This window comes from Lichenostomus cassidix, chromosome 1, assembly GCF_008360975.1.
Source record: "Lichenostomus cassidix isolate B80296 chromosome 1, HeHo_3.0, whole genome shotgun sequence".
In the NCBI taxonomy this organism is placed as follows: Eukaryota; Metazoa; Chordata; class Aves; order Passeriformes; family Meliphagidae; genus Lichenostomus; species Lichenostomus cassidix.
Genome location: NC_139479.1, coordinates 106,256,991 through 106,280,017, shown reverse-complemented (window position 1 = coordinate 106,280,017; position 23,027 = coordinate 106,256,991). Strand labels below are relative to the sequence as shown.

General features: G+C 39.4%; 1 long non-coding RNA gene across 1 annotated transcript; it reads right to left on the bottom strand.

Moving 5' to 3' along the window:
• Positions 1-5,990: 5,990 nt before the first annotated feature.
• LOC146445491 (uncharacterized) lies at positions 5,991-18,343 on the bottom strand. Its single transcript, XR_014852216.1, has 4 exons — positions 18,145-18,343; positions 11,933-12,062; positions 7,696-7,785; positions 5,991-6,385 (listed from the first exon to the last, which is right to left on the bottom strand). It is a non-coding gene; the product is annotated as an uncharacterized LOC146445491 (long non-coding RNA).
• Between the last annotated feature and the right edge of the window lie 4,684 nt (positions 18,344-23,027).

Here is a 23,027-nt window from a genome sequence, read left to right as displayed (position 1 = left end):
CAGATGAGCCTATTCATAGTTTTCAGGGAAAAAAAACCCAAAACTTTGGATAAGGTGTTTTGGGCATAAAATTGCAGACACAGTAGTCAAACCAATGAGGCATTTATACCTCACGTATTCTCATGCTGAAATTAAATTATTAAAAAGCCTAAACTGCAGTTCTGTCAGGGAAAGGCCTTCCTGCCCTGCCTGCACTGCTACTTGAAAGAATTAATTAAGTCAGAGGGGAAAAAAGCACTCTTCTCCAGCAAACAAGCAAACTTTTAAATAACATGTACTTTAGTCCCTGAATATGTAGTTAGACCTCTGAGCAGTTAGTTATCTTCACACATTTCAAAGCCATTGCTGCGAAAAATTCAAGAAAACATGAGCAAAAAAATGAAAGTGTAAATACTTGTGAGGCAAAACCTTTCCTGCAGAGAACAAGAACCCAGAAAAGCTTATAGATCAAACAATTTAAGGAAATACATTACCATTTTGGATTCGTAAGGGTTTTCTTAGGAGGATTAAACACCTCCTTTAGAAAAAGTTCATCTCAAAAGCTGTCACTTCTCATCCACAATGCCCTGGAGGTTTAGTAGAGGTCCAGACAGCATTGCAAGTCAGAATTTTATACAGCATTTCCAAGTCAGTCTCATAAAATTCAGACAAGCCTAAATGAATGTTTGGGAAAGACAAGTTTTGTTGAAAAACATTCCTGAGCTGTATAAATAACGGCAGCCAAACAGCAGGAGAAGGGTGTGGGATGGGGAAAGGCTGTAATAAATGCAAGCAGGACACTTTGTGAGTAACAAAGCACATTTGTGCTGTGATCACCAACACGGGTACTGCCCAGAGCAAACATTTTCAGAGGGGGAGATGTTGTAGCTGTGTTAAAACAGAAACATTTCACCGATGTAAACACATCGATGTTGATCTATCCCAGCTGAGCACCTGGCTCTCCAGCCCTCTTCAGATCTGCTGCTGCAGGGAAAACACCAGCCAGGCAGAGCTGGACATCATTCCAGGCACAAACAAATGGAAATTACGGTCTGTAAACTGCACAACATGCTGTAACTACACGAGCCAGTTGAATACTTACACTTTCCCGGTGAGGACAATGAGGCAAGGGCTTGGAAACCTGGAAAGGCATGGTCTGAGCTCAGCTGCAGCCCTGAGGGGTCCCAGGGCCACCAGCCAATACACAGGAGTCCTGTTGCCCACTTCAGCTGGGGAAGAAGAAGCTGTGGCACTGTCCCGAGGGTGAGAGGAGCCAGGTCAGGCAGAGCTCACCAAAGCTGGGACATGGGTGTGTGAAACAAAGGGTGCCACAGAGCCAAGATTCCCAAACCCTGGCATGCAGTGACTTGGCTGATGGCACACTGTCTGAGTTGTTTTCTCTTGCCAAATCACATTAAAAAGAGCTAAAAGACATTAAACATCTCCTAATATGAAGTTACCTCGAAACAATGGCTGGAGTCGCCCCAGAGATGGTGTGTGAATATGGGAATTGCTCCATGTGATCCTGATGCATCCACAAAGCAATTTCCCCACTAAACTGTGCAAGCCAGCTGTGTGAAAGGCAAAACAGGCAACGCTGAAGGCAGTAAAACTACTCTGGAAAAGTGCAGTGGGCACTGCCCTGCCAGCCAGAGCTGAGTGGGTAGCAGCACTTCACTGAAGCACAGAGGATCCATGCTTGCAGGGAGGAAACCCATGGAAGCAGCTGGATCACTGCCTCCAGGGCTCTTCCCTAGTCCCACAGCAGCAAGACTCGGTCTCTGAGCCCCTCTCCTCCCTGCATGTTTCTCTCTTCATCCCAGATCAGCTTTCCCCCTACTTTTGTCCAGCAGCCCAGTGCCTATCTTTGACTTATAAGAAAATTCAGCGTCTGTTCACTCTTGAGAATTTTTTGGGAGCTGGTGCTGAAATTGTACTCATCATTTTGAAGACACTTGCTGGATGGGAAGAGGGAGACCAAAGTTGTGTTGCCAGTGCTATATTGTTCATTTGTTCTGTTTGTATTTAAGCTAAAATAATCTAAGATGGGATTCTTCCCTACAGGAAGAATTTATTGCTGGGAATCAAGGATGTTAAAATCTAACCTCAGCCCCCCGTATTTAAAATGGCTAAATAAGTGCCATCCTTGCTGGGGGAAGAAGGGGCAAAATGGAGATATTTGAAGATGGAAGCATTAAAGATTATGAGGCACCAGGAGCTATATCAGTGGGGTTTCTGTAGGCAGCAGAGATCAAAAGAAAGGTCTGCATGGTCTAAATACACCTATATGTTTTAGGAGAGGAAAAAAAAAAAGACATAAAAATATCTACTGATATATTATCCCTGTTTAGACATTAAATGCAATGGAGAAGCAAAATGTGTTCATTTAACTGAACACTTCCTCATAGAAACAGTTCTTCCTCACCTCTTCCAGCTCAGCCTTATCAGAGAGTTTTCTTTCTAGTTATGGCTTAGAATGTTGATTTTATTTTGTATTCTTCAGAGAAAAAAATGCAAACAGGAAATTCAAGTCAATACCTGAATACTTTTGTCACAAAGGAGACTTGTCAGAATTTCATGTAAGCAAAATATGAAAATTTGAGCCAGTGGCAGGTCTAAAATTAAAAAAAAAATATATATATATATATATATATATATATATATATATATATATATATATATTTTGCACATAGAATGAATACTCGTCACACCATTAAAATGTCTTTTTAGATGTGGCTAAAAAGATTATTTTCCTGAATTCTTACAGGAACTTTCAGCTGAGACAACAGAAATTCATTCAAGAGAGCACCTCAGGTTCTCCAGTTCTCCTCTGTGTTTATGGCCACATCTGTAATCAGAAGTGGCATAAAAATCCCTTTATTTTGGTACAGATGATGATGGTGACAACTCCTACAGCTCAGCCATTCATGAGCAAAAGAAGCATGCAGTAGAGATGTGAGGTTTTAAAAATTTTAAGGTATTCATCCCTCCCCAAATTATGGTTTGGGTCTTGAAATCTGAAAACCTTGAGTTCTAGACCTGGAAACATCACAATTTTAAAGCTTTTTAAAACAACCTGGGAGAGCAGGTAAAGTTGCTTAAAAAAAAAAAAAAAAAAAAAAAAAAAAAAGAGAGAGAGAGAAAGAAAAAGAAGGGAAAAGGAAGGGAAAAAGGAGTTTTGCACATTTCAAACAATAACCTTACCCCTGTCAAGGAGCTGATACTTGAAGAGGAAAATGAGCATCACAGGACAATTTAGGGTAAAGCACATAAGAACACAGAGAACATAAATCCAATCCAGAAAGAGCAATATTTGAGTACTGATTATGGAACTGGAACATTGAGGCAACAATGATTAGAAATCAGTGTGAAAACAAAGAAATAAAGCTAAATAGCTCCTGTTTCTCCCAATCCTTTTGTTCTCCCAAGCAAAATGATTTCCAGAAGAAAAAGGCTAACTCTGATGATGTTCCCTCTCTTTTGAAAGTGATTATCCTATCGGGATCAGTACTTTACTCTTCCTTATATTTTAAAAACTTTTTGCTTCTTCGTGTGGATTTCAAATGAAACACATTAGAATTGCTAATAACATTCCTTACTTAGCTAAGAATACGTCAGGTCAATTCTGCAACACAATGAGTCCAAGAACAGCAGAGCTGGAACAGAAATAGATGTAATTATTCTGATTTCAGTAAAAAGTATATTTGCAAGATCCTGCAAAGAAATGAATATTCAAAACAAACACATTGTCAGGAAAAAAACCCAAAAACCAAACCGAAACAAAAAACCCAACCAAAGCCAAATCACCCTATTAAGGAATGGAATTAAGAGACAGTAATCACTGTAAAACAGCAAATTTCATTTCTGCCATCAAGGAACAAGATGAGGAGTTGGAAATATCATCCTTTGACAACTGCAGGGGAAATGACTAGTGAATCCAATGAATAACATGAGCTGTGTTTCATGGAAGCTTACACCACCAAACCCAGTCCAGAATATCAGTAAAACAGTCTGGTGACTGCTCAGTGTGGGGTGTGAAATGACTTTAGGGATTTCTTTCTGGAACTTGCACCCATGAATTCACATTATCAAAAAAAAGTTCTAAACGATTTGGTTTAGAGTAGATATTTTTGGCTCAATATGAGAAATTAATTGATGGCATATAATTTGGTCTACCATATACAGGTGGATAATTAACACACATTGATGGCCACTGTGTGAAATTCCCCATCATTTTTCATTATAACCCCACAGGTATCTGCCATCTCACCACTGGTAGGCATCATACTGCATCTAGCCTAGAGCTTACACAGATAAGAGAGGCACAATTTCATTTCACCAGCTTCTTTTTCAGTAATCAGCAACAGGCATGATATTCACCACAAATTTAGATACACTTGGTTTTATTCAGTGGGGCAATACTTTATCCTTATAGATGGCCTTGGAGGTGTAAACATCAGAGAGGTACTAGGTCACATTCTGTGGGTCTGAGTATATCTACAGCAGCACTTGGATGGAGGAAATATGGCTCATTATGGTCTGTCAACCAGGGTGAACCAGAGTAAAGGTGTAAAATATCACAGCTGGAAAAAGCCTTATAGTGGAATTTTTTAAAAAATCCTCTACATTGTACACACAGTTTTTACTCATACTCTAGCAAAGAAGAAACTAATGCCAATTTCATGGTACTGTTCATTTTATAAGCTGTACAAAGCCCCAGAGAACTGTACTTCCTTCCATAAAGAAGAAAGTAAATTCTCAGGTAAATATGACAGCATTTAGTGAGCAACCAGATGATTCCTCACACATTATGCCAAAGCTGCAGCTCAGAGGTTTGATTGCCTCATGGTCCACCAGGGCCCAATTCCCCAGCCTCATCCCACAGCAAAACAGACCTTAAGGGACAGAGAAGGTGATTTTTGGTCAAGTCTTTGCCAGATGGATCTAAGCTTAAATCACCTCTGATAGCAGGGCAGCAGCTCCTTGTACTGTCTCTCCCAAAAGGGTTAGCTGCAAGCTGATGGATTTACCAGAGAGTTCTCTGAGCGTATTTTGAAATTGATATTCTGGCTAAGTTTACCAAGTGCAGAGCAAATTCATTTTACTTTGAAACACTAGAAAGAATATTTCATTGTTCCCTGGTTCAACGGTGGCATTAAGACTTGGTTAATTGTCAAAGAGATTATAGGAGTGTCTTTGATTGTTTCATTAACCATACCAACAAAGCTTGCTCAAATTTATTTTTACACACAACTCCCATGACAAGACTATAAAAAACAAGGTGCTTCTGTCATTAAACTGCAGTTTCATTATTCCTTTGTTCCATCATTTCAGACATGCACTGAACATCAGGAGCCAATCTGAAGAGTAACTGGGTTATCAAACCTGGTGTGGCCTTGCTAGAAGTAAAAATCCTCACCTTAACACCCAAACCTTCCAGTGCTCTTTGTAGCTCAGTCCCTTGGATCCTTCTAAGAAATTTAACTGGTGTAAACTTGAAGCTTAATTCAAACTGGAAAAATCCCTTTAAGGCATTGAACGATGTTGAAGGGTAAGAAGTATTTTTCACTTCTCCTTTCAGGGAGATGACAAGGTGGAGAGAAGTGAAGTCAGAAGTTTGAAGTGAAAGGCCAGAGATACTGCAAGGCTCCAGAAGGAAGAGACACTTGGGAATACTGAGAAGTGAAAATTAGGCCAAATCATCTCCTTTGTTTTCAGTGGTCCTGGTTAGGCAGGATATACTGCTGAGATTTTGGGCTCTGGTTTAGTTTATGAGTTAGATTTAAGACTTAATTTTAAGTGCCAAGATATGACTTAGATTGAGGGCAAAGTTTCATGTTTTAATAATTTGTAGTCTTTAAAATTAAAACCAGGAGACTTGTCTTGGATTTTATTTTATCTGAATGGGAAGAGCAGCTTGCCTGTAACAGTAAATTGGACTCAACACCTATACAGCATTATTTTATGGTTTACTGGACATTTATTTTAGTGAAGTCTGCATCTGCATTACATTAAAGTTGAAAGGAAAGACACAAATGAAACTCAAATTCCGACCAAGCAACAGTCGAGTCAGCTATGGAGCTGCTAACTGCATTTGTATTGATTAAATTTACATTCTGGAAATAATGAAACAACTTCTGCTGCATTTACCTTATCATGATCCTAAGCAAGGCAGAATTGTTATGCAAAAGGAAACAGTAATACAAAAAGCCAGGTCCAGGGAGAGGAAATAAACAAAACAAATCTACAGCCCAAACACAAAAAAACTCTTGCTCTTTTCCTCTCTCCCTCCCTCCCCAAAGCTACATGATTTACTCCCAGTCCATAAGGTCCTTAGTTCCAGTGATTGGGATGATGGATGGCTCTACTTCAGCTGCAGCAAGAGAAGATACAGCAATGCATCACTCTGCAGGAAAAAACAATAGAGCGAACAAAGCAGCAGGACAATGTGGTGGGCAAGGAAGCCTGGGGAATTCTCTGCTGGTGGAAAAGCAGACAGCCCTACACTGGAGAGCACAAAACACAGCGTGTGGGGTTTGCACTCTCTGTGGCCATGCTTGTTGAAACCTGATTAAGAGGGCTGACCAACAACTGCGGGAGAGGAAGATCTTTTCTGCTTGAATTCTGGTGTTTTTAGAGGAGTAAAGGGTACAGTAATTGTTCCATACCCTAATTTCTGCCAGTGTATGTAATTTAAAATGTTTGGAAGTGTGTTGAGTCAGTTCATGGTTAATCTCTGTGAAAGTTAGGTGACTCTGACATTTACCTGTGAAATTCTAGAGCAATCGAATAAAACATTAATATTTTAATGTAAGTCAGTGTTCAAACTCAAATCCAATAAATCAACAATTGCCATGCTAAAACTATCATAGTTCCTACCATGAAACTCAGCAACAAATCTAGTAAAAAAGGAATACTACTATTAAATATTACATTCTTTTCAGCAAGATGCAAAAGCACAAGTGATGGCCTGAGGAAATTTTTCTAAATGCTTAGGTGAAATGCTTAAAACAAACAAGACACATCCAAAATATATTCATTATTTATGTAGGTTTCCAGCACATAATGCAGTAATAGTGAATTAATTACAGCTTGCAATTTAGATGATTCAGACAGAATATAAGGAGATAACTATAGCCATAAACAAATAAATTTCCATAATACACAACGCAAAAATTCAAGGGCACTTTCTAATGCCTAGAGGGAGTAGAAAATACTGAAGTTCTTTGTTTGAATTAAATGCTGCAATAGGACAACATTTGCACTTTTTACAGGAAATGGGACACATCATGCAGAGAAATTCACATGGAACTGTAATGACTTTCCATTGCTAAGCATGTTAATACTGCTTACTGCTCAAGCTTTCTCTCATTTCCCATTGTAAAACCTATCGAGTAGCACGTAATTTTGCTGAACTTTAAACAATGAAATTGAGTTTTTCCCATTCTAGCTAAATTCTTATAGAAAACACCTCTACCATTTCTACAAGATAGATAATATTACACCCACCTGAAAAACTCAGTGAACATTCTTTGAACAGCAATGATATCTGTAATTTTTTAGAGCAGTTTTATCACATCTGGAAAGGGGTGTACTGATTACTAGATATGTCCTTTTACTGGATTTCTCTTTTGCTTTTCTTCTGCAATTCAACAGCAATTTACACAAATAAAGAACTTTTGTAAATGCAAATGGGGCTTCAGATAACTAAAATACTTTGAAAGTTGAGCCTTGCAGAGCAGAAACAAAATTCTGAGAGGACGACTCCTGTTCTGGGAATGCATCAACAACTCTTCTGTAAACCCTCTGCAGGGGAGACAAAGAATTTCATGTTCAGGGTTGAGAGGAATGCCCTGGTCAGGATGTGCATGCCCTGCCTGCATGCCCTGCCTCCCACTCCTCGTGTGCCCTAGGCAAGAAGTTGACTGTGATTAGCTGTACATTTCTTCTTGGAGATGGAACTGATTTGGAAAAATGGTTGAGCCCTACAGTTGCAACTGAACCGATGTTTTTCACTCTCAAAAACCAGCTGTACACGTGAAATTGAACCCCAAAGTGAGTGTACACTTCAAACTTTTATCTCTGTGAGCCAACAGAGCTCCCAACATCCTTCAGTCACTGCACAGGCAAGATACATTCATTAATATCTGTAAAACACTAAAACATTAGAATGGTGATAGGAGAGAAAAGCCCATCAGGAATTAATAATTTTTTTGCTTTGGAGCAGAGTTTTAATGGGCTTCAGTTAAGTAAAGCTTATTACCTTGTATTGACAGTGGAATATGAAACAAAATATTGAATCAGTAAGGGAGTACTGGTAATTTTGTATACTGGACAAAGAAAGGTTCCTATGGACATAAACTACATGGTTGTGTAATCACAGATTAGTATATTACTAAACACACAGAAAAGGGACCAAGTCACAATCTTGGCTTTTTTGTTTCCTGACTTCTGAATAGTGGATTTGACAAGTTTATTATGCTTTTGCTTGTACTCTAGAAAAATACTCATATGCAGCATGAATATTCAGAATTCCAGAGAATATGAATTTCTGCAAAGTTGAAATTTGTCATCCAGTTGGAACCTACTCATCTCACTTTTTTGTAACCCCCAAATCAGAATGTTTTGTTGAATTGATCTGAAATCGTGCTTTTAAAACCTGATGATTAAGACTTTTATTGTACTTCTATTCCAGTGAATTATCCCATTTTATAAAACTCACAACCCCTTCTGGTAAGTTTGAAAATATAAGTTAGAACATTATTACTAAGGTTGTAAAATCAAGCAGTCGTAACAAATATTTGAAGGATTTGTCTTCAGCTGATGCCTCATCCCCTCTCCTTATCATCTATTTGCCATAGTTAAATCAGGATAGTCTGAGAATACATTCTCTGTAATGGATTGGACTCCCTGTAAAACTACATCTCTTCTAGCAAAGACTGCCCAGGTTCTGACTGCCATGGGCAAACCTGGCCATGCCATTCCAAAGTTTACATTTCAGTGTGAGACAAGGTATAGGGAAGGGGCAGAAAATATGACTGTCATGCTTTCCTTTCTATAGAGAAACTGAGGTCAGCTATAACTCTACAGTTTAGAAATGGGATAAATGAAAGAGCACGTGTGAGATGATAAAAATATGATATAAACTAAAGCAACTATAACACAAGAATAAAACATAATCAAAAAACAGCCAACAAAATCATGAATGGCTTGGAGAAAGTAAAGAAGAGAACATTCATGACTGTAATATGAGATTGAGACGGAAATCAGTGAAAGAAAGTACTACTCATGCTATAATTAGATGGTGTTGCTTATTGCAGTAGCATTTTTTAAATCTGCTTAGAATATAAATCAGTAAAGAAGAAATGAAATAAAATGAAGGAAAGCTCCATGAATATTTGTGAAACACAGTGATGTAACTCAAATTTTGGTTCATCAAACCACAAACTACAGTTTACTTGCAAATGAACAACAAATTACAGAATTTGGAGACTCTACTGAAGAAAATATTACCTCATATTTTCCATTTCCTAAGCGCATTCCCAAAGCATTCATAATTTCACCCTGTCAGAGGCCAGATACTGGATTGGAAGCACCTTCAATCTGCTCCTAACTGCTGTATTTACTATGTCATGGTCCTGGAAAAAGGTTTCAATTTTAATATGCTATCAGCTGACCTGGCTCCTGAATGAGACAAAGAATACATTCACTTGAATGTTATAACAACATTTCCCCTAACTGAGGAAAAATATCTGCTACATTCATGAACGCCTCAGGTTGTTTTTATTGGTTGCATGGTTGTTGGTTTTTTTATTTCAATATGCAGTATTCCCATTTCATACATGAAAGGCTTTAGATTTTTCTTCATTGCCAAAGAATCTCACTTCACTTGTGATATGGAAGGTCTAGCAGCTACAGGGTTGACTGAAACTTTCTGCATACAAGTCATGTATACTTTACCATCTGGTTGAAGGAGGTCAGCTTGGCTCCAGCCTGCCTTTCTTGTACTTTCCAATTTGTTTATGGGTTTTCATGAAATAGTTTTGATCAGGTGTTGTGGAGCCAGGTGTGGTCAGAGATTTCTCAGAGTCAGAAGTCCTGGGCACCTGCTGTGTCTGATGCAGACACCTAGCTGGCAAAGCCCTCGGGAAGAAATTGGTCAGGCTCTCACCCTCTAACTTTTATTTTAATCCCACCAAAGAGTTAATGGGAGATTTTAATTCAAACAACTCTGGCAGAGAGCTCTGACACTGGGCAGCACTCTGCATGCTCTTGAATCCCACATTAGGCTTAATGTGCTCTGAGAGGTGACAAGCATCTGACACAACTCCAGAAGAGGAGGGAAGAAAAGAGTGAATCGGAGTCATTAGCAGGATTCTGAACCCAGCAGAAACGAAAGCCTCACACACTCCAACTGTTCTCTGCTGTCACTGTGATTATTAACTTCGTGATAACAATAAGTTTGTAAGCAAATTTGTAGCTCAGCTGGGGAAAAGACTGGAATAGACTACATTTTTTTTCTCTCTCATTAAACACTTCAAATACAACTGAGAGGAATTTTAATATTTAAAAAGAGAGTTTCAAAAGCTATTTACTTCTGGGCAGCTTATTCTAACACCACCTCAGCTTATTTTTCCTTCCATGCATCTCTAATAAGCAAATATATGCTCACAGTTAACTCTAGAAATCTTTGCTATTTATTGAATATGGAAATAATTTAAGTCTCTAAAGCATTTCTCTTAAAGCTTCTCTCCTCTACTCCACCCTGTCCTTGTTCTTCTCATTGCAACATTGTTAACGTAAGCAGATGAAGTCCTTTATTGATATTCATCACAAAAACACAGGATTTCCCCCTTTCCAGAAGACATGCCACTACTAATTTGGCCGAAAACCATCACCATGTGTCAGGCTATTCAACTCAACAGAAGCCTACTGCGGATGTGCCTTTTGCTTCAGCTGCTCCACAGAAATCCTCCATTTTTCCAGCATGAGCAGCCTATTTTGGGAATGAGAGAGGACAAGACAGTAGGAAGCAGCACTTCAAGAAGGGACCTGTTCCCTGGGTTGTGGGAGGATACTGGCTGAGGGATACCAGTGAGATTAAAAAACTGATGTTAGCAAGGAAGAAGAGTTCAGGGGGTGATGGCTTCCTAGAATTAACAAAGCCCCTCAATATCTTGAGGCAATATAAACAGTGAAGTGATGAAAAGAAATAAATATGTAGCAATAGCAAAACTATCAATATTAATCTATTGCTCATTTTTGACTGAACAGCTTTGTTTCACTAATGAAATTAATTTATTGAGGATAAAAGTATTCCCAGTAAAGCCTCATTGAGCTTGCTAAGCATATTTTCCTTTATTTTGTTTCTTTCAACAAAATAACAAGGGAAAAGAAGGAACATTCCCACTACCTTTACTAAGGCCAAGATTATATTCAGAATAGTCCCTTAATTATCCTTACCTAGTGTAGTCACTATTTAAAAATCCCACTCAATAGTTTAGGAAGAAATCTCTTTAAATTACTAATTAAACATGAATAGCTGATAAAGCTTACTGGAAGAGTACAATGCCATTTTCAACTGTATTTCCTCCTTGAATATCATACATATTTTCTCCAACATTTGGCCAGGCAGGTGGCCAGCAGGCACTGTCAAGATAATTTATGTCTCTTGTTTATTTGAATAATTAAAGTAACAACAGCACTGGAACCCTGCAATTTTTGCACAACCCCAGCTTACACAACAATTTCCCATTCCTTCTACTCTTCTCCTCCTCCCACAAAAGAAATCCCATGCATGAGAAGGAGACTCTTAATGAACCAGTGGTGTCCAAGGAAGTAGGTCTTTGTGAAAGGAACAAATTTCTGTGCAGTTAAATGACGAGAGAGGAAAACTCCAGCAGCAACTTAGGAATCTGCCTCGTGCCCCATGCATCCAACCTCTCACACCCACCTCAGTCGCCTCCTTCTCCAGGGAGCTCCGTGGACATCCAGCTTCACCCAGGCCTGCTGCTCGTGTGCTGCAGGCAGTTTGGTGACTGTGACTGCATCCTTGGTGTGTGTGAGCTCAGATTCTCCTGTTCCTGAAGGACAGAGGAGCGAATGCAAACACTGTAACCTTGAATTTTTGCCAAGAAGTGTAAACCAGTGTCGAGGGGCTCTGAATCTCACTTCAACTCTCAGCCCATCGTGGCTTCTCTGTGGCTGCACCTGCTCACATGGAAGTGAAGGAGCAACGGATGGTGATCTGGATTGATTCCTGTGACCAGCTAAATCTGAAGTATTCTACTGATTTTGGTCAAAAAACTTGGTTAGGCTAAGATGCCTAACATCACAGACCATAGGATGGCCAGAGTTACTCACAACAGGACTACACTCTTGACAGGTCTCTACATATTTCCTTTGTGCTCTTACCTTTTTTTTCTAGACAACCCATATATCCCCCATGTTTCAGGAGATTTTTCTGAGAATCATGTGGTACATGGATGTCTCCCTGCACTGCAGCAGCATGGCTGGTCTTGCAATACAACACAGCTGCATTTCATGGGTGCTTTTACAGCCCTCCTTTACCTTTTCAAAATTGTCAGGTGGTCATAAAAGATGAGAAAACAAAGTGATATAACTGAAGACCTTTTTTTTTTAATGTCTGTAAAATAATTAGGAGCCCCAGCTCCTGTGCTCACAAGCCAGAGGCAAAGTCTAAAGCAACATAAATTATATAAATTGCTTTGCAGATGAGCACATTAGCTAAAAGAGGTCTGTTTTTCCCTGCTAGGCAGAATTATTTTGCACCAGTATGGGGGAACCAAACCTTTGCCATACTAATCCTCAGTGCTGGTGGGTGGCATTATAATCCTGGTATTATTGTTTATATGCTCTGATGAGTAATGTCCAAGAATCTGAGCTGTAAGGTAGAAAGTTCCTTTAGTTAGTAAAAGATTTTAGATTTTCATGTTCACAGAGTTCCTTCTGGTATGTTTTTTTACCTCCACACACATATCTTGCTACAAGTTAAAAAAAAACAAAACCAAAAAAATAACCAATCAATAGACAGTAGTTAATGTGATACTTGTAACATACAGCTTGTTCACTTCCTCCAATAAAAAATGAAGGATGTGCAGAGCAGAGTTACAATTTATGGAGTATTGCCAGTCAGTCACTCAATTTCAAGAGTCAGAATATTCTGCCTGTGTTATCTGTTGGTTCATCACGTGACTAAATATTTTTCTCTTTTCAAAAGGCAATATTTTGAGACCATACATCCATTTCTTTGGGGAAGTCCAGAGCAAAATCAGATGTCAGACATACATAAATGAGATGCTAAAATATGGTAAGCATATCTGACAGTTCAAAATACATTATTTCTTTGCTGTCTGTCTCAGTGAATTTCTGAAAGAGAAAATAATATTACCTCCTTTATTGCAAATTGTATTACGAGACAGAATAGTTTTGTTCTATAGCCCTGGTAATCTTCTTGTATTTCTACTATTAGAGAAATTGCTTTTAGTCTGGGACATTTCTTGTTTTGAATTCTACTTCTTTCAACATATCAGTCCAGCAACAAAAAGCCTTTATATTGGTAGGCTTATCTGGTTTTGGAAAAACATTTGCTGCCATGTTGGAAACCCTGAAACCATGTCTCTATGCTTACAACTGTGCATAACAGTCTTGGTGCTAAATTGGCCTTTGCTTTAAGAAAATGTATTTATTAAACTTCTCAGCTAGATTTTTCTTCTTAAAAAAACCCTAAACAACAACCCACCAAACAAAAAAAACCAAAGGAGGATTGAAAGACACTCTGTTGAGACAATTGGAATGACATTTCTGTAAATATTTCTTTTTTTCATATTCTGCTTATTTTCTTATTCAGCTTCTTATTCTTCTGCTTTCTTATTCTGCTTTATTTTCTCTTAGGTTTTGGTATTCTGCTTGTAGCTCTAGAAATCCTATCCTTTTCAAAGTGCTGTTCATTATCAACTGTTACAGCTATTATTTAGGAAAAATTACAAGCCCACTTATTCCCTTGCAGTGCTGCTACAATTCAATGTTGTTTACATAAATATGAATGTACAAACTCATATTTATTGATAAATAAATATATAAATTTCTAGAGGGAAAATGTCTCTAATTTCTGTATACACACACTTGAAAATGTGTATTTAAAAATACACGATTACTAAAATACCCACTAAAAATTACTGTTTAAAGGAAATCAATTCCTTTAAAACTGAGACACTGCCGTGGTAATCTATTTGATCCAAATAGGGAATTTATCTCAAATGCAAGCCATCTCCTAGTTTTGTTAGAGGCAGGCCAAGCACCCTGTGTGAGTTCAGGACCCTGCGTGGTGATTTCCTTTTAGCGAGCAGCAATTACAAGGATTAGAGGCTGCGGCTCAGCTCGATGGAGATGAGGGCTATTTAGCCATTTCCCTGGCCTTGCTTTGGGGCACACAGACAGCTTCCCATGGGCCCTGAGCAATGGAGCCTCTTCCACCAGCAGGCACCAGAGCAGCTCCCTTTGGCTGCTGCTGTAGCTCCAAATGTCACATACCACAGGTGATGCTCATTACGGGAGCCGCGGGGATATAAAGAGAGCGTGGATTATTGCTGATGGTGGAGTGCCAGAGGTTAGTGAAAAGCTGGATTGTCTGCTGGACCAGGGTAGATAAGAACACAAAAGGGCACAGAAATGGATTTGAATACAGCCACTTATCAGTGTGCCTTTTAAACTACATTATGCTGCGTATAATGGTGTGCTGTTAGCACTAAAATTGGGAGTCTCCTTTTATGAGGGTACTAATTTATTAACATCAATTTGTGTCACCATTTCAGCATCTCCCCTACTTTCCTGAGCCAAGAAGTAAGACACCAAGTCAGCTAAATTCAGGCAGAATTCAAGTGGCTCTAGTTCTTTTCAAACAACTATTGCTTTCTGCTGATGTAGCTCTCTGTTGGCTGCTGCATTGTTTTCTCCACAATAAAAGCAAAGAAGCACATATAAAACAAAGATGTTTATGATTTGGAATAAATTGTAGCTTTACTATTCTTTATTACTGGAAACCATCCAATTATTATGCAAAAGAATAAAAAAAAAGGATCATTTATATACCATACTGTTAAATTTTATATCGAGTGATATGATAAAACAGCCAACTGGGACAATGGGTGGGGAATGGGAGGAATGCCAGATTTTATTTATGTCATGTTTATAGTTAGCTATGTTTATCCTTTTTTGTCAGTTAAAGGAACATTAAATAGAATTATCTTGGATTTATGGTAAGTAATAAAGCAGACTTTTTTTTTTTCCCATGAATACTCAATTAGATTAAAGTATACAGTCACAAGAGCAAATATGCACCTATTTATGATTCCTTTCCTGAGGCCATCCTCATGTTCCTCTCCTGAGACTGCAAGAATCTGGAAGACTTTGGACAAAACAGTGCATGTGTTTACTGTAGCACATGTGGAAGCAGAATGCAAGACTGGTAGGACTGAAACATGGAGTTTGGGGATCATGAAAGAGAATGGAAAGGATACAAAAAGAAATGTTAGCACCGGACTTAAAGAAGAAAAAACAAAAAAATGCCAAGTAGAGATTTCTGGAGAGAATTAATATGAATAAATATGATTTCAAAAGGGCACCATCACTGCCTGGTATTTGTGGGGGAAGACTCAAAAAGGCTGTTTAACCCTTGTGTTGCCATGATTCACTCATGTCTAAAAGAATGAGAAGCCTAGAAATCCTTAGTAGAAGTCACCCAGTGTCTGGCTGTGTACCACTCTGACATTTTGCTGAGAAAGGGATCTGTCTTTTAAAGTCAGGGAACAAATTTACATCTCTTTTCCTGGAATATGATACCCCTCAAAACTCTTTTAATATGTGAAGATGCCATTTCAAACCACACTGGTATCCTTTTTTCTTACTTTAGGGTTGTGTCCTATTTAAGAGAACACCTTTGTGAAACAAGGGAAAGGTAAGCAGGGTCAAGTTTTATGTTTTTCAAGAAAGTTAAACCTGCAGTTCACATTTGGGATTTAGTACTTGCTGTTGTGTATCTCATATACAAGATAAAAGCAAACAAGACTAGTTGTTTGAATCAATTAATCTCAAAACATTCTTTGAGCCTTAAATTCTAGCTCAGTCTATTGAATGCCATTTTTTGATTAGCTGATAAAATGTCTGGCCAGTGCTGTCACCAAAAAAAAGAAAAAAAATCCAATTCATTAAGATCATTTTGTGCTGTCTCACATGCTGGCTTCAACATCGTTTTAGACTGAGTTAACTTGTTGCACAAGGACTTTACCACACATCAGGTAGGTAGCACAGTGATGCTTCTCAGCTCCAACACAGATGCTGCCTAAAAGGAGTTATAGCTGGGAAAATGCCAGACCTCCTGGGACCTAAGCAAGACAGGTAATTGATGGTGCCATGGCCAGCAGCTCTGAAACCTGCTGTTTCTCCTCATTTCTCTTTAATCCACAGCAGAACATCATTCATGCTGTACTAATAGCAAGGATTATATTATCACACACTATGATTCCAAACAGACTCTTCTTGCTGACAAACAAGTGCAGACTTTCAGGATTCTGCTTCAGTTTTATGCCAACAAATTGTAAAGGTGCAAATTTCTCTGCTCTTTTATTCCTGAATTTTTCCATGCCTCTTTTGTCCTTTCTATGTGTCTTACAGGGAGATGCAATCAAGGAGCTATTGTTCAAAATTTTATCCTTCATACAAGAAATAACTGAAACAATAGGGCAAGTTTTAAAAATCGTCTTTCTTGCTCACTTTGTTGAAAGTTATCTGACAATCCCTTTTACTTCGGATTTTCTCAGTTCATTTTTATTAGTGTGAAAAGTGCTCTTTTATGATGGCCTAGGATGTAAGTCATTGCAAAAAAATCAGTCTTATTTACCTTGCACAGAAAGGTAATATTTGTTACATACACAAGTGCTACATATTTCTCTTATTCATTATCTGTGAATGCTCTGACACCCCCAGCACCAGAGACTGGGTCTGCATTACACAGCAATGACTTGTGCCAACAGTTTTGTGTGTTGAAGACACATAATCCTCCACTGTCTTCCCCCAACTGTACTCACAGAATCACAGAATTGTTTTCTTGGAAAAGAGCTCCAAGATCATTGAGCCTAACCTCAGACTGATCACCACTTTGTCAACCAGACCAAGGCACTGAGTGCCACGTCCAGTAATTTCTTGAACACCTTTAGGGATGGTGGCTCCACCACCTCCTTGGGGAGCCTGCTCCAGTGCTTTTCAACCCTTTCTGTGAAGAAATTGTTCCTGATGTCTGACCTGAACCTCCCCTAACACAACCTGAGGACATTTCCTCGTCCTGTCATTTGTTTCCTGGGAGAAGAAACTGATCCCCACCTGGTTCCACTCTCCTTTCATGACAATGTAGAGAGTGATAATGTCTCTCCTGAGCCTCCTTTCCTCCAGGCTGAGTCCCCCCAGCTCCCTCAGCTGCTCCTCACCAGACTTGTTCTCCAAACCCTTCCCCAGCTCCATTGCCTTCTCTGGACACACTCCAGACCCTCAATGTCCTTCTTGCAGTGAGGAGCCCAAAACTGAACACAGGATCTGAGCTGTGGCCTCACCAGTGCCCAGCACAGGGGGACAATCCCTGCCCTGGTCCTGCTGCCACACTATTGCTGACACAGGCCAGTTGCCATTGGCCTTCTTGGCCACTTGGGCACTGCTGGCTCATGTTCAGCCACTGCTGACCAGCACTCCCAGGTCATTTCTTGCTGGGCACCTTTTCAGCTATGCTCCCCTAAGCCTGTAGCACTGCCTGGGGTTGTTATGACTCAAGTACAGGACCCAGCACTTGGCCTTGTTGAACTTTATATTGCTGGCCTTGGTCCATCAACCCAGCCTGTCCAGATCCCTCTGTAGAGTCTTCCTACCCTCCAGCAGATCAACATTCCCATCTAACTTAGTGTTGTCTGTGAACTTACTGAAGGATACTCAATCCCCTCATCCAGATCATCAATAAAGACATTAAACAGGACTGGCCCCAACACTATTAGCTGTGGGAAACCACAGGTCATCACACAAACTACTGAAAAAGAAGTAGAGAATACCAGAGAAAATTCAAGCTGTAGCTAACCAATATCCTTCTGTACCTGAAGCACTCACCTCTGCTCTGTGTGTTCTCCCAGCAAACAGCCCCAGGCAAAAACCAGCAAAAACCCCCATCAGGGCTGTGTCCCTCCTTGCCAGGATGAGCTGTGCCATTCCATCCAGGCACAGAGAGATTCCTGCTGGAGCAGCCAGCTTTGCTACAGGGCTTGTGCACAGCACAGCACACACCTGCTCAAAGCATCTCCAGGGCCCTTTGCTCCTCCCTGCTGCTCCTCAAAGCCAGCAGCTGTGATGCTGGGGGTTTCACCAGGTGTTTTTAGGCACCTGTATTGTTTGGCTGAGAGACAAGCACCTCTCCAGGAGTGACCATAAATAAAACACAGAGCAAACACATAGGAAATGTCATTTCCTGACCCTGATGACTCCTGAGAATTGTTAAAGCTCATGCCTCAAATGGCTTAATTCCTGGTGCAAAATGTCCTCCTTCCCCAGAGTGACATACCTGATGGCTTCCCAGATCTTACTTGTTTTGCCACTGAGAAAAAACAAGTTAAACAGTCAGAAAAAGGTGGAAAAGTTAGTCAGCAAGGGGAATTATGGCCAGTCAAAAAACCAACCCTCTCTCCCTCAGCAGTGATTAATCTGTCTGCTACAAAGACTTACAGTAACAGTACTTTGCTAAAGAACAATACCCTGCATAAAACTTATTTGTAGCTTAGACAGTTTAACTAGAAATTTAAGCCATCAGTAAATCCTCTTTAAAGTTTTAATTTAATTTAATCTTCTCCTCGGGGCATGGAGTATGCACAGGAAGAGACTGTTATTATATTTTTCATGAGAGAGAAAATAATGAAAAAAAATTTGGTGAGATTGATGGGGATGTGGAGCAGTGCTGAGGTGGGGGCTGGGGGGAGCTGAATAGTTCAGATGCCTTCAGGTGAACCCTGGAGAGAAAGTGACTTTTCAGCTGATGGCACCAGAGATTGTGGATGAATGGAGGCAGATCATGAAAGCCAGATATCAAAAGAGAGATCAGAGCAACCTATTAAAATGTACATTTATATTGCTAAATATTTTTGGGGTTGCTGAGTTGAGACAGCTAGCAAACAGCACATCATGGAGAGCATTGATTGAAAAGCTCACTGGGTTGGGAAAGAATTTTTCATTTCATAAGTCATTTGCTGTAACCATTCCAAAAAGTCAGCAGATTTTTAAAATTAATGAGAGTCGTTCTGTGATGAAGTCTGGCTTGATGGCCACTTCCTTCCCTGGGTTTTCTCTGGAGAACTGAACCTCATCCTTTTGTGCCATTAGAATTTTTCGGTCAGTAATGCTAATTCATTTGGCATGTATACAGCATGAGAAATTATCTTATCCTGTTTATAGAATCCCATACAGATACAATGCTTTCCAGAGATTTTAAGTCCAACTCCAAAGAGCTTTTTCTAAGGAGCTGATACAGTATATTGAGTAAACAGCAGAGCAGAGGGACTGTCATTACAAACTGAAACTACATTTTTTCAGTTAGGAAGAACTAGAAGTCTAATATTTTTTAAGTTAATACAATGTTACTATTTTACTTAATTATATACTGGTAGCTATATAAGTCTTCAAACAAAGGATAAAAATTCCCTGGCCATATACCACTTCTGGTGTGGAAAACAGACACTAGATAAGAAAAGCAACATATCTGTTTATTGTTTTTATTGTTCTCCATTGATATCTCTCCACTACCAATTTTAATTTCACAATAAGGTACCTCAGTATACATACTAGTCAAGCCAAAGCTACTTCAATAAATACCTGCCATCTTTTTGACCTAGTACAGATAAAACCAAAAATCTCATTTACTTAGTATATTGCCAAACATTAATTGATTTTAGCAAATTTTAAGAATCTAGATATGCTTCTTTTTTGTACAAAATGCAGGCATTTTTTTAAGAATAAAAGCTAACAGGACTTGCCAGTAGTGACTTGCTCTTTGCAGATAGAAATGTCATGTGAGTATAGGCCTCCTGCTCACCAAAAGATTTCCTTGTAGTAGCATCCAAAAAAACCTCCAGGATATAACATATAAAGGTGTGAAAGTGTAACAAATAATAATTAACACCTAACATTTGCCAGGTTGTTGGAAATAATCTAGTCACTAATATTCTACTGAGAACCAGCAAGGGTTGTGAGGACCAAGCTGCCATCTGCAGCCTGAACTGCTGTCCTGTTGGAGATATCTTCTCTCTGTTGCCTGTAAGAGAAGTCCAGAAGACAACACTGCAGATAGTGTAGGTCAGATGGAACAAATGCCATCCCTAGCTGCTCGTGCATCAGATGCAATCTCAGCTATACACTGCATTGCCACTGAAATTGCTGCTGTCCACAGCACGAGGGCTGAAAATTTCATTTTCCTTGTGTTTATTTCATTTATTACATTATGTTAACAATAATAATGTATATTATGTCATCCTGCTACTGTTTCTCTTGCCTTTTCTTTCTTTCACTTCAAACACCAGGAAAAATAGTGTACTGATTTGATCAACTAATTTGCATATGCATTTTACTTTGCAAATTATCTCACTGCTCCAGAGCTTTAACCAGTCTGGACCACAATCCTATAGCAGTCACAGCAACTGTTTTGTTTTGCCAAATGAATGAGCTTTTTTCCAACTTTTATTTTTGTGTCTTTTACTGAAACAAATGTAATTACGAAGAAAATAAATTTCCATGACAATCACTCAGAGTTGTAGTTTAATTCCTAATGGTTTAATATAAGTTTTAATTTCTAAAAATTATTCTGAGTGAAATGTAAATGTAAACAAAAATGGAAGCTTTTAAGACAATTTAATCCACAAATGTTCTGTTCACAAAAATTAAGTCTTTCCATTCCTCTTTGTCAACAGTCTCTTTTATATTTACATATTGCACAATTAGGAATCTGAAATCTAGAAAGTTTTCTTTAGAAAGAAAAGTTACAGGATATACCCAAGGGCAATTGACCTAAGCCAAAATCAGCAAACCTTTCTTATGTATTTCTACTTACCTCTGCCTCATATGCTCTTCTTTTTGAAGAATCAGAAAAAAAAATTAATGTCAAGGAAAACCAGAAAAACATGACTATGGAAACACAAGGAGAGGAAGATAACAGAAGGGTGGAAGTGAGAAGAAAGCTGGTAAGCACAGAGACATACAAAGAGCTTGCAGATTTGGGCCAAACAGCATACTCGGGCTGGGGCACAAGAAACAGTTGCATAAAGCTGCTTGTAGGATTCCTGGCAGCTGTATTTTTCTGGTTCATCTTGCCATGGTGTAGATGCTCTTCTTACCTCAACTCAGCCTCCCTTGGTCACGCTTTCCCTCTGTGTTTCCTGAGTGTCCAGGCCACTCTCATTCCTCAGCAGTCAAAGCCATGGAAGACAGGCAAAGCTGCAGAGAGAGAGAAAAAAAATTAAATTTGCATGCAGGCAGGAAGAAAGTGCTACTGCACTCCTTCCACAAGTCCCTGAAGCTCTCCTTTGGGTGCCAGGCACAGACCTGGACACTTCTCTTCCCCTTTATCTCAGAGGCCTCTCTGCTACACCACAGTGTCTGCAGCTCACCCTCGCTCTTGGTTGTTGCACCATCCATTGCCTTTTCAACACCTTCTGATTCTTTTACTGACATCTTTAATGGGGAAATTCCTCCCACAAACCTCACTGCAAAGCTGTGAGAACACATCAAATGAGCTGGTTGGGAGCACATCAAATTTCTCTAGGTTTGCACCACGTGAGCTGTTCTGACCAGGCTCTATTTCCTCCTCATTTCAGGGTCTGCCCACAGTTTTTCATCCCAATCTATCACATGAGGGACCCCGAGTGATGTGACCTCCCCGTGCTGCCCTGCATCCATTCTTTGGGAGGGAATTCTGTCTTTTTAGGCAGTGGGAACACATTCCCAATGGACAGCACCTCATGCTGTAACCTGCAGCGTTCAGGGACATCCCTGAGAGTTCTGTGGCTCTTCCTCATCCTTCTCTTCTGCTCACCACCTCGTGTCTGCCTCTCCCCCCAGTCCAGGTCACTTCCCTGTCCCCCCAGCCAGTCTGTGCCAGACACCCTCCCCCTGACCCCCCCTCCCCTCTCCAGACTGCCTTTTATATGGAAAGTGGCTTCCCCACACACTGCTCCCCAAGTTGTGCTCATTCTCCTCCCTCCCAGGCTGTCTCCACCCTGTCTCAGACAGGGTCTAATCCCCCATGCTTTGTCTGCCCATGGACTCTAAACCCTTCTCAACCATCCTGCTGCTGTCACATATTTGCTCAGTCCTGCAAGTCATTGCTTTATAAAGGACCAAAATCATTGCTTTGCCTTCAGAACTATTAGTCTATTCAGGTACTAATTCAGACGCTATTTAAATGACAATTGGGTTCACAGAATATGGCTTCAAAGTATTTTAATTTGATTAGGAATCAATCCTTCTTAATTACTTTTACAAATAATTCCCATTTTCCAGCTGGAAATACAGATAAGCTTGTGAGTATATATATTTTGCTCTGAGATTGAAAGGAAAAAAAAAGGTTCTATAATTGTGTATCTGATAAATTGGACAAAAGAAAGATGACAACTTTTGAAGAATTTAAAGGCAGATCTGATTCTGGTAATAATCCCTAAAAAAACTCCACTAATCACATTAGCAGAAAATAATCTGCAGAGTAAAACAAATTAAGTGCACATCAGAGCAAGGGAGAAGTTGTATAATTTGGGTGATTGGTAAATGATTAACCCAGTGAGATGACTGGGTTAAAAAAATCAGAAAAAGCTCTAAATTCACAGCAGGTGTCAAAACCCAAAGATGACACTATGATACTTTTTACTACTTTACAATAAAGACATACACATGGCTAGTTTAAAGGTTTTGGTGAAATAGCCCATAATATGCTAAAACCAGAAACTAAAATAAATTTTATT